General features: G+C 46.5%; 1 long non-coding RNA gene across 2 annotated transcripts; it reads left to right on the plus strand.

Moving 5' to 3' along the window:
• The first annotated feature begins 2,198 nt into the window (after positions 1-2,198).
• On the plus strand, positions 2,199-7,781 carry LOC102378699. Of its 2 annotated transcripts, none has more exons than XR_323962.2 (3): positions 2,199-2,264; positions 5,353-5,683; positions 7,117-7,781. It is a non-coding gene; the product is annotated as an uncharacterized LOC102378699 (long non-coding RNA). The 2 variants fall into 2 exon arrangements; XR_323961.2 differs by lacking the exon at positions 2,199-2,264 and adding an exon at positions 3,158-3,200.
• Positions 7,782-12,734: the final 4,953 nt, after the last annotated feature.

Consider the following 12,734-nt stretch of genomic DNA (forward strand, 5'->3'; position numbering starts at 1 on the left):
CTGAAGTATTTCCAGTGCCTCCCGCAGGCTGACAGTGGAGATATCCTGTCCATTGACCTGGGGGAAGGGTGGAGAGTTAGAGAATGAAAGATTAAATGTTTCCCTCCTGCCCAAAACTCTGCAAATAAAACCAGTATCCAGTTAACTTGTCTCCCCGGCTATTACCATTTGCTGGCTCCTGTTACAGCTATGAGAGCCATCAAAGTATGTCCCTTGCTAGAGGCCCAAAACCCATTACGCCCCAAGTAAAAGTTGCGCTGCAGAGATGCTGAATGCAGCGGATCCTGAAACGCTTCTGCGATCACCGTGGAATTGTCATTACAGTAAAATAAGGCCTTGCTTGCTTATAATCTTCCACTCATGAACTGAGATTGGTGTGGGCATTCGCATTTCGGTTTGCTTGGCTGCTTTCCCTGCACACGTTCCTGACGGGCTCATGTGGCAGAGCAGTTTTAAGCTGCCTTTTGCTTCTTGTTTAAGATCACAACGTGAGCAAAGGAGCACAGCTGTATGCATGCACAAGTCCTTAGATTCTTATTTCTCACCTCCGCTTGAGGTCCCCAGCAAGGCAATGTGCCCCATCCACAGCTCCTAAGGAACAGCAGCCTCACCGGGGATGTGTGCTTACTCGGGCTTCGGACTCATAGGGAGTTTGCCTGATTGTATTTATCTAATCCAGCGCTCTGCTGTGAACTGGCTTCTTTGATGCAGCATGTCCCACGGATGTAGGAGGCATCCACCCCCCACCTTTTTCCCCCATTTTTGCAACAAGAAAGCAAATCTATAATGAGAACTGATGGAAAGGAGCTTTGTAATTCAGGTGCCCCTCTTTCGAGGCTCCAGGGGAGGAGGCTAGTGCCAGCAGTGCCTCTGCATGTTCTTGAGTTGTCATAACCCAACAGGGAATCAGGAAGAGTCCCGCTGTGGTCTTATTTGAGACCGGCTGCAGAATTCCCCGCTGTGCCCAAGGACTCTCCAAAGAGCAGAGCCAGATGCGTGCTCTGGTAGGAAGCAAACAGTTAATCTAGCAAAGAATGGCTGCCCATCTGGATGGGTCTCCCCACACTTTGTAATGTAAATGCAGAGCTTATATACTGTGGTGATGGGAGCTTTAGAAATGCAGAGAGGTTGCACCTAGGGGACTTGGCCAAGCCATTGTACCATTCTCAAATGGAGGAGATTGGGGTGGAGATAGGCACTTTGCCTTTCTATAGCAATTAAGGGCTGCAACTGCTGTGAAAAGTTGGTGTTACCCCTATTTCAATGCTAGGGAAACCAACGCCAAGGCCAATACTTTCCAAAAGGTGCCCATTAACTGAGACGTAGTGCTGGTGCACCATGATTCTGACTCATGGTGGGGCGTAGAGGGGGACAAAGGTTCACCTTGACCAACCAGTGTTGAAAACAGTGCTTGGTCTTTCTACACTTTGCCCTCTAAAACCCGCCACTCAGAATAAGTGGGTCAGCAGACTTGCTGAGAAAGGGTAGGACTTGGGTGGTGCAGGGGGACATCATTTGGATGACAGGATCTTCAAGGAGGCCAATAGCAGGGGTTACAATTTTGGAGGATGCTCGCTCCATCCCTGCCTTTGCTCATCCCCGTTTTGCCAGTGTCCTGGTGGCAGTTAATGTCCATTCCTCTGAGTAAGCCACCCCAGATCCAACTGGTTGTACTACGAGAAAAAATGCCTTTTTTTTTTTTGTGCTTGTAACCTACAGCAGGGCACCTCTGTTCCTCCTCCTCCACCCAGCCCTGGCCGTTGCTGCCTGTCTCTGATTTCACATGCAGGGGCAGAGCTGTGACAGGGGCTCAAACTGGATGGAGTAAATTGCTGCTTATGAAAGCTTATGCAGCTATGTCTCTGATAGAGTTAGGCTATAAGGTGCAAAACTACTCTGCCTTCTGCCTGACTTCAGATAAACCCGGCTTACTATCTCAGCCTGAACCCAGCGCTGTTATGTGGACTCTGCAGGAGGCTCTTTGCAGTTGCTACCAAAGGCCCTGATCATTAGGAAATGATTAGCTTGCCCTTTTCCAAATTAGCCATGCTGCATGTGGGAAGAAGTTCAATTTGCTAATGACATTACTGCAAACACGAGGTCATTACAGAGCTGGGGAACAGAGGCAGCTGTTGCAATCACTGGTGCCTGTTGAAGCTCATTTAAATTGAAAAGCTGGATTGTCTTAACTTTGGGCACGTGGATGAGGGCAGAGAGGTGTGACTCAATACGGTCTCTGTCTCCTGAACACGGAGCTTTCTCAGGTCAGCTTGGACCCCTCTTTGCTGGACGTTACGGTATTTCATTTGTCTACATCAAATAACCGATGACATCAAATTTGTGGCTATTTGCATTTTATAGTTGTCTGTATCCTGTATGGGATAACTGCTCAGAACTTGCCCAGGCACAATTCTGATTTTCTGATCCTAAAAGCAGAAGGCTGTCCATTATAGGGTGTGTGACACACTCGTGAACAATTAGGGTCCCCCCCGGGAGAGGGCAACGACGTGTGCTCATATATGCACAGCAGCTCACAGCCCCACTTTGTAGGCTCTTATTTATCTTCTATGCAACAAAGTGGGTATTTTGCACTATTACTTGGCTTGTGTTGGCTCCCTTGTAAAGTCAACTCCAGCCAGTATGAACTATCAGATCAGGGAAAAAATTTCTTGGGTATGCCTGGGACTGTTGGGTAGAGCAACTGGCCTTTTCACTTGCTTCTGCAGCTGCAGAAAGACACGGAGCTTACAAAGGACTGCGACATGTGTGTCCTTTTTCTCCTCAAAGCACCCAGCTTTTTTTTTTTTTTCTACAAGCAAAATATCTGCCCCACTCTCCCAACCCCATTCCCTTTGCCTCAGCCCTGCCCTGATCCTTATTCTGAATAAAAGAGGTGGCTGAAGTTATACAGAGCTAGCAATTTGGCACTTTCCTTTAAGGCCAGTAGAACACGCTTGCTGTTATATGCCGCTTTGTGCCATCCGTATATATTAAAGCCTTTTACAAGATGTAGATGCGTCTGATCCTGTAAGCACTAGCCCTACCAAAAGATAATTAGGTGGGCATCATGAGTTCATGGACAGCTTGGGGAACTGACTGTAAGTCTCTAACCTATAGAGCTTCCATGGATTTCAGGGAGTTGGGAAATAAGTGTGGAATATGCTCTTCGCTGCTTAGAAGTCCATGTGAATCCATGCAAGGTTAGTTGCCTAAGGTACTAACTTATTCTGAGTGAATAAGCTCAGAACTGCTCAACTCTGGGCCAAAATGTGCTGTCTTGCTAATGCCCATTATTCTGTTGTCTAGTTGGTAGGAGTTTGTGCTTTTGGAGATGCATGTTCTCTCTCTGACTGGGCTGATGGGAACCTGGGGTAGAGCCTACACAGCAAGACTACACGGGGCTGCTAATAATTGTAGTATTTGCCAGTGCTTTCCTCTTCACTTTTCCCAGGAAATATGAAGCAGCTTGCTGAGTTTTTTTTTTTTAATGGAACCTTTTATGAATTAATTGGCTTTTCCATATTATTATTTCTACTCCGTGCCTATCTTGGGAATAATCGGTTTATAGCTGGGGAAAGGCTTGCACAGAAAGCACCGTAAGTGCTAGCTATGATCAGTTTATTTATCTAGTTGGTCTTAAATATTGTAAGATGGCATCATGAATTTAGTGCTGTTGCCTTTATTCTCAGCAGGAGAATTTTTGTTCATTCTGTATTAAAATATTCAGATTTTCAAAAGAGCACAGCTTGCATATAGGCCCCAACACAAATGGGCAGATGTTCAAATGCCAGAGCGCTGAGTCCTTTTGACAACCAAAGGCAGACAAGTTGCTTTGGATAAATTTGATATCTTCATTAGACCAACTAAAATCTTTGCTGGTACCTTCAGTGATCCAGTACCTTTGACAACCGAAGGTACTGGATCACTGGAAACCTGGCCCCAAGCCGTCTTGAATCGCTAACTTAGCATAACAACAAAACCCACAAATGGGTAGAACGTGATGTTTTTAGGACGTCACCCAGATGATGTTTCTAGGATGTCATTCCACCACAATTCTGCAAAATGCAAGCATTGCTATGCAATATGCACCCTGGTGCCTACACAGATAACCTTTCATCACGGTAGCGTAAGAGTGAAACGACGTGGCCATGAACAGTTCATAAATTGGCTGGAAACGAATACCCACTAATATCGAGCTTGTGGCACATATTATAACGTATCCAATTCCTGAATTCTTTCCACACGTGGAAAGTGTGATTGACCCTCCTCCCTTTAGATAGGCCTTGATCTCCCAATAATGAGCTTTTCTCCCTTTCTTCTGCTAATTGAGCGTCTGCCACCCTTGAGATTTTCTCCCAGCCCCTCCCCTCTGCTGTGTTTCCCTATGCCTGCTTGGCTTCCTGGGATCAGACCTGATGAAAAATGTCTTGCATTTGAAAGCTTGTCTAACTCTATCCCCATAGTTGATTCAATAAAAGAAAACTCCCTAAGAAATTCTCGCTTATTATTATGGACACCAGCGGCTCATCCCTCTTCCTACCTAAGGAAGTGGGTGGAAACCGACTTGGCTGAGCTAAGAGGAAGGTGTCCTTAGTGCAGGTAGCAGTCTGTACTCTCTCTTGCACATCTTGGCTATAACACTTTACTCGCATAGAAGCAGAAGGTAGTTTACTCATACCTTAATTTGGTCCCAGCACGAGAAGAGAAAAATCATGTCCAATCACTCCCTTTTTTCCCAGGCTTTCTTTTCAGCCCCTGGAGAACGTAGTTGCCTCTGTTGATCTTTCAGGCCCAATTCAGATTCTGTGGCTCTCTCTGTCCCAAACTTACGAGCTCGCTCAAATGAGCAACTGTCGTCTTCTTTCTCTGCATCCCTTGCATTTAAAAAGGCTGCACATGTTTATGTTTCCAGTGGGAGAGGGGCCTTTCCTTACTGCCCTTTGGCCAATCCCAGGGCTAGTCTGTTTAAGCCTGTTTGCTCATTGTGGAGACTGGCGGCCTCTACTTAATGCTTTTTCAATGTGGGGTTTATTTTGCTCCCTGCATCCAGCTGTGTGCATGTGGGAGGAGGGACGGGACACCAGGAGATGGTCAGTCTGTCCCCTCTCCATGCCCATTTGAACAAAGTGAATCAACAGTTGTGTAGGAAGTGATTAACTAAATCTCTGTGCTAATATCCAGACTCTGCCACCCAGTCTTTAGGGATCTAAAAAGCAATGTCCATTGTAGTGTCCACAGCAAACATTACAGGATTAGAAGAAAAAAACCCAGTAGCCAACCAGATTAACATCTGGAAACAGGAAATCCTCTAAATTGTCCTCAAAGAATTCAATAGTTGGATTTTTTTTCCAGGCAGAGTACGGACCATGGCTACATACATTGCATGGCTATGAAGAAACCACCGCCTGATGCTTGACCTCCATTGACCAAGTACTGAAGGCGTTTGCTTGAACCACCTGCTTTCTCATATTGGAGTGACTATATTATTACATTTCGATTATTGCCTTCAGAAGGAAGTGGTGAACCTGCTAAAAAAGAAAAGTAACTTGACCTTTGCACTGAAAAATTCTGCCGTTTCACAAGAGTTTGGCTAACCATTTTTACCATAGGATCTTCCATCACTGGTTACACACTGTGCCAGGACCATACATACAGAAGTGTCGCAACAAAGGCTGCCTTTCTGGTATTTTACCCCAAAGTCTCCCTAGAGAAAGCTTGTTCTGAGTTACGCACGTAATCCCAGGTGCCTGCTTCAGTTAGGTCTAGAAACACTAGAATATTTTTGCATCTTCGTGGTGCTCTCCATGGTCTAACATTTGAAATCTGGTGTGCATTAGCGGCGTCTCACAAATTGTATTCAAAGTGGACGTTACCATTCCTGTTTCATGGACAGAGGAAGCGACTTGCACAGGGTCACAGAGGGTGTTACGTCTGTGGCAGAAGCCGTAGAGACTGGGGATTTCTAGTTTGCAGTCTTATGTGTTAACTACCAAGCAGTGTTTCTTCTTCAGTCAGCTTTGAACTCTTTCAGAGGTTTGCTCATCATTAGTAGAAGAGCAGCTTGTCTGGAAACGAAGCTCTAGACGTTAGAACTGGAATTTTTTCTCCCTTAGCTAATGCAGAATTGCTCCCTTCCCTAAACTCTCTCTGGGGCTATGTCCAGAGTCTGCTATCCATCCAGCTGGACTTCCCCAGAGGCTTATGGAGCCTGTTAAAGCTGAGCTGAGTTTGCAGTGAGCCGGGTAAAGTCATGGACTCTGGCAACTGAGTAAAATTTGACAGGTTTCCTTGAGCTTTGGACCTCATCCTCTAGTTATCAGCAGGGATCCTGGTTTTCTCTGATTAAAAAATAAATAAAAAATCCCCACTTTATTAATGAAACACTACTAATATATAGTATTTTATTTATATACGTACATACATACATAATAAGCAAGAATTTCTTATATATAAATAAAATAAATTCTCACTTATTATTTATGTATGCATATGCATGCATATATATATATATATATATATATTAGTGGTGTTTCATTTTAAGCATGAGAAACTGTGGATTTGGGGTTACATTTTTTTTAACCAAAAATGGGGATTTTTTTTTTAAATCAGAAAACCAGGATCCTTGGTTATCAGAGAGAATAAATGCTGTCTGCTGAAGCTGAATTCCCCTTTAGATCAGAAACTTGGTTATCACTAGTATTATTTCCTGAGCAGGCAGAACTACAGCCTCAGCCCATGGAAATGGAGCTTCTGATTCTTGACTGTCGCCTGCTGCTCCTCTTAATGATGCCTTCTTCACCTTTACAAAACCCCTTTATAGTGTAAACTACAGTTTACATCAGCCTGGTTAATGGGCCTCGCCAGTTAATAGCCAAGCCCTGGGGTCACCACAAACAGGAGGCAGGAAACAATAGGACGAGGGGACAGTGTCTTCAAAATGAGCCGGAGCTCTCCTCTGCATGCCTTCTTGGGAGGTCATTTTTGAGGTCTTTGCTTTACAAGCAGCATCTGGGGCTGCCAATGCAGCACTTAGGGGCCAGGATTGTGAGAGAGAGGATTGTAAGAACAGTTTGGAGACCAAATGTACCTTTTGGCTTAACCTATTTTTAATTGTAGCTGCCGTGAGTGGAGGGAGCAGCTGCTGTCGTATTTGATCTACAGGCGTGGGTGATTGAGCCAGCTCATAGATGCCCTTTCTCTGCCTCTCCCATTGGAAGTACCAGCTGGAACGAGGACAGCAGCCCTCAGTTCACTGGGGTGCTGGTACATGTTGCTTTAACAAGTGCACACAGCTAGGCTGAATTTGGCCAGGAGCACTGCCATCATGACAAACTGCATCTCCCATTCCCAAATGCTCTGGCATCCCTTATCCTGCATCACATTTATTGCATATTGTCTGGTGCCATCTACTTTTACTAGGAGCTACATGCAGCCAGGCACATAAACTGCCCAATGGACTTCCATAGGCATTTTAAAGATTCGCAAATAAAGTGCGACCTGACCTCATGGCGTTTAAAGAGTCTTCACACAACACGGGTATCTGGAAAGTTGCGGCTCCATGTTGTCCTGCCTGGTGTCCCTCCCCGTCTTGTTTTTCGTGGGGATCTCCAACTCCTGCTATGCATTTTGCTGTGTCCTTTTGCTCCTGCCATTTTGAGCTTCTGATTTTCCTCTGTTCGTTAAACTGTCTTTGTTGGGGAAATTATACTACTATAATTATCGTAATCTCTCAGCACCACAGCTTCATTAGCGTATTTATTCTCACAACAGCCCTGTGAGGTAGGGGAGTGCCGTTATCTACATTTTATTGATGATGGAACGAAGGGGCTAAATCAAGGGCTTAAGGTCCCACAAGGAAGCGGAGACAGAGCAGGGCTCTGGATGATGCCCTAACTACTGGATCATCCATTCTGTCTATGGGAGGAAACTCTTTGATTGTGGGTGTTGTGAGTTTGTTACGGATAGAAAAAGAATACATGCAACGCACTTCTTTCTGCCATCACTCCAAAGGGAATGGAGGCCTTACCATAAATACCTGAAAAAGTCCCAGGGTGACTCCTGACAGACAGCAGAGCTCTGGAAATGTTGCTGTCTGAGATGAGAGACAAGTTATCAGTCCTGGCTGGCAGCGGCCACTCCACAGTATGATGAGTTTGGCGTTTGCCCACTCAGATCAATGAATGAAATATTGAAGCTTTAGGTTAGCCAGGTAATCACATAATGCACAGAGGTGATAGAGAGCAGCAAGCAAGCGAGGCACAGAGAGGTTGGCATACGTAGCCCGCCTCTCAGTGCCTCTGCAACAGAAAAAGCACTTACTTTGTCTGCCTGTTTGAGAGGCAGCAGGGAGAAAAGGAATCTCACTGCCGTTGTCCAGACCCCCTGAAGGGGATCATCTAGCAGCTGGGGCGTGCAGCTGGGGTCTCAAAAGAAGTGATTTGGATGAAATGACAGTCTCATCAGTGCCCAGTTCTGGACTCATTTGCTCAGAGCACCATTAATTTGCTGTCAGTTTTCTGTCGCTTTTTGTGCTGGAGAAGCACTTTGGTCCCCTCACTTATTTTAGGCTTTTGCAGTATGTGACAAGCAGCCTTGGAAAAGGACCGTTTTCATGCAAAAGGATGCTCTGATAACCACGCTAATGAGGCAGTGGTAGCTGGTGAACAGAAGATGGAAGCAGATTTCCTCTGAAGTGATTCTTCTTTTCAGGGTGCAAAGCAGGGTAGCATATGCCTGTAGGATTGTAAAGCATTTTGAGATGAGTCAGGATGAAGGGAAGCTGCATGTGTGAAGGCCAGAACGGTCCATTCTGACCTTTAAATTCGATCTGCATAACCCAAGCCAGATAATTTCAACCAGCAATTCCTGCAGTGGGAGGAATCGTAGTTTCCTATTATGTAAGTGAACTCTCGAGAGCTCAGGAACCTGTGGCTGTACTAGAGGATTTCTGTTTTGAAAGGCAGCCAGATATTGATTTAATGTTTCCAAGTGATGATGAATGTACTGCTTCCCTCAGCAGCTTGATCTGGAGGTCTGTTCCCTTCCCTGCTATTAATTGTATATTATTTCCAATTTGAATTTTCTAACTGCAGCTTCCGGCAATGGGAATGCTAGTGGAATACACAATGAGACGCCTCCAACCCGACCCTCGAACCCCGCCAGCCCTTGCCCTCAGGGCAGTGAACATGCTTCTGAACAGTCCCTCGTCACTCCTCACCTCTGCTTTGCAATAGGATTAGGGATTCCTTTGCCTTAATTGAATTTCCTTTTGGTGAGGGGGAGCACAGCTACCCTGTTTGTGTTAGCCTTTGTAATCGGCAGCTGCAGAAAGAGCACGGTGGGGCTGTCCCAGCAAACTTATTTTGCAAATCCCAGAGTAGACTTGGACCCCATAGAGATAATGACACCCTTTTCCACTTCATTACAGGGGCAAATGGGATAAGCAGAAACCTTAAGGAATGTCCAACCTCTAATGCAGGGGCGGGCAATTATTTCGGGTGGAGGGCCGCCTGCTGAGTTTTGGCAAGCCCTTGAGGGCCAGGGGCGGATAAATATAAATTTCCTACGTCTTTTAGGGGTCCCGCGGGCCTAAGAGAATGGCCTGGTGGGCTGCATCCGGCCCGCGGGCTGCATTTTGCCCACCCCTGCTCTAGCAGGTTGTTGGTTGCAGCCATGCTGGTCTTAGGACGTAACCTCTAGTGCGGTTTTTGATCTGAATTAGGTGCCAGAGGGGTAAATGCATGATTGAGACAGGAGACTGTTGAACCCCTGTAAGGAGGAGGGGCCAGCACAGCTCTGTGAACGCCATTTTCGTCTTCATTTGTATACAGTTTTCAAGGAAAGGGTCCCTCATGGGATAGCATATCAGGGACTCATTAGTACGCACAGCCTGAAACATCCATTCGCTCCGCTATGGGTGATAGCGGTGTGCAGGAGTGAATGGCCAAGCAGTGGTGGACTCCTGTCTACAGCAAGGGAAGGTCGGGTATGTTGCTGGCTGCCGTGGGGTTCACGTTTGTCCCTTGCTAGAGAGCAGAAGGGCGTGTTGGCCATGCTTCGGTCCTCCAAAAAGCTGCTAGGCACATTGTGCCGCGTGTTTTTTCTCGTGATCACTCCCCTCGGAGGCAGCCTGTGTTGAAACAAAACAAATGTCTTTTTCTGGGCGGCGGACGAGCCAGAGGATACTCACTTTCCCTTCCACGGAGAAACAAAAATAATCAGTAGGCTAGTAAAAATGCCTCCCCGGAGAGCAATAGGCTCGCCAAACAACAGCTGAGGCTGTGTAAATGATGATGGATTCGAGCTACATGGAGCTTTCCTGTCTCCCCAGCACAGCAGGTGGCCTGCTGCTTTATCATGGAGTTATTTGTGTCCGTTTCCCTCCAGGGTTGGGGTGTAGGGGCGAGTGACATTAAAGCTGTCAAGATCACCCCGTCTCCCCAGGACTGGATTAGAGAGTCCGTTAACACCATGACTAATCCTGCAGCTGGTGCCTACCCAAGCTCTAGAGGTGGCTAATTGAATTTAATAGCTTTGGGTGGCCCTGAGCTGAGAAGTTTGGGTCCAGATCTGAAGGTCTGGTTGGGTCCCGTTTCTATTGACTGAGCCTATATAAAGCAGAGATGGCTGCATTGAGGTCAGGGACCAGCATTCAAATTGTTCTCTGATTCTGCACGGGGGAAGGCAAGCGGGCAGGCAGGCAGGCCTTCCCTTCTGCCCAGATCTGCCTCCAGTTTGGGGTAGTTTAAAAGAGTTTTCAGAGTTGCATGCAGTATCTGGCACTTTATCGGCCCCACGTCCCAAATGACCCGTAGCCAGATTCAAGTCAGGTGGAAGTAGCGGTCCTGTTCACTGTGCAGATTTTTCTGCCCCTTTGCCAGTCCCCTAAACGAGCCGTTCTTGAATCTTTAGCTGTGTTTAAAGCTGCGCATAAATCCTGCAGACACCAGGGGTTGTCGAAAGTCTCTGAAGGTCTTTATTTATGAACTGCGTGCTGCTGTCGGCAATAAATAACTTTAATTACAGTAAATACAGTAAGTTTACAAGGTTTCCTTTTTAGTTTTCTTAAAAAAATAGTGTACAACAAATTATCAAGAAGAAAACTGTCCCTGTCCATTGAAATCAGATTAAAATATTCACAGCAGAGGGTTTATACAGATGAAGGGGTAGCATCGCAGGTTTTGCGCAGAGGAGATTTGGGCTCTTGAGTGATTCGTTGAGAGCGATGCCTGTATCATCCAAATGATTCGTTGGGCCAACCTCCCTCCAGTACAAGATCCCAGAAGGTTTGTTTCTGCTCTTTTGGAAATTGGAGGTTCTCTGGCTTCCCACCTAGGTAGTTGCTGCAGACTTTAGCCCAGTGGATATAATAAAAAACACAATATTTGTCAGTGAAAATCCAATAGCATCAGGTGGAAGATGATGGCATATTAAACATCAACACATCACAGCTGTGTAGTGTTTTGTGGTACTCCTCACATGTCCCTTAAGCCTCACAATACCTGAGCGAGGCAAGTACGGTTACCGATGAGTAAGTCAGGCCCAGCAAATGCAAGAAACTGTCCTCAGGGAGCCAGAAGCAGTGCTGGGAACGGTACCTTGGCAAGTCCTGCCTCCAAGTCCCGTAACCTAATCCCTAAACCACACAGCCATGCCAATTAAGCAGAGAGGATTCCTAATGAGGCAGGAAATTGGTTTCTAGTGTAATGCAAAGGTGCAAGTCTAAGCCATTCATTCACCCTGGTTTGAAGCCCAAGTTTTCTCCTCCGGCTTTGAGCACCTTTCCCTTTAACTCCACCTTGACAGAGCAGTAGGCAGGTTTTTTTCCCTTTGTCACACCCTCTCCCTTGGATCCCTTCCTCTCCCCTTTGGGTGGCTTTGGCCCAGCTACAGGGGCAGTATTGCGAGTTTGGATCGGTGTGTGTGTGAATCGCGTGTTACCTAAAATCCTGGTTAACTAACGCACGGTAAAATCCCGGTGTGGACAAAGCATAACTGGCTGCCATGTGCTAAAGTTACATATCTCCTGCCCTTGTCTGCCTGTATCCTTAGACCAACACAGCTACAACCTAAACCCCTGCATATCTCCTGCCCACACTTGACTTTTCACCATGTGTTACCTGACTGTCCCTGCAGCCGCTGAGCCTGAAAGTGGCCCTTTTCCCATGCCAGCGTGCCAACAGGCCATTTTTCTTCCCGCTCGTCCTGCTTCTCACCTTCACCCATGAATGGTATGTCATCCTGCTTCTCTGTGGGTCTTTACACCCTCCTGCAGCCTTTCCTGCTGTGCTGCTTCTGAGGCTCAACACCGAACAAAAATCCTCAAGACAATCAAAACTCATAGTTAGCAGAAGCTGACTGAAAAGTCCATTTGCAGCAACTGTGAGGCCCTGTCTCTGTGATAGTCAAAGGGGTGACTGCAGTTTGCGTTTGCATACTTGAGCTAGCTTGAAACCACCTGGGTTGGCTAGTGATAGCAATGTAGCCTGGCAGCGTGAAGCCAAGTCCTGGCTAACTGCCCTAATAGTTCCCCAGGGTCATGGTCAGGCTTTGCAGCCTCTGCTGAACGTGGTGCTTCTGTAGCTACACCATGGCTGGTACCTGAGCTAGTTCAGATATGTTTATACAGAGCTGCTGTTGCCCCCGTTACTTGCACTGGAGCCTTACTGAGTCACAGCAGTTTGTGCTTTCAGTCTGTGAAATGTGCACTAATGAATGAGACGTTGGGCTAATAA

This window comes from Alligator sinensis, unplaced genomic scaffold (assembly GCF_000455745.1).
Source record: "Alligator sinensis unplaced genomic scaffold, ASM45574v1 scaffold1322_1, whole genome shotgun sequence".
Lineage (NCBI taxonomy): Eukaryota > Metazoa > Chordata > Crocodylia > Alligatoridae > Alligator > Alligator sinensis.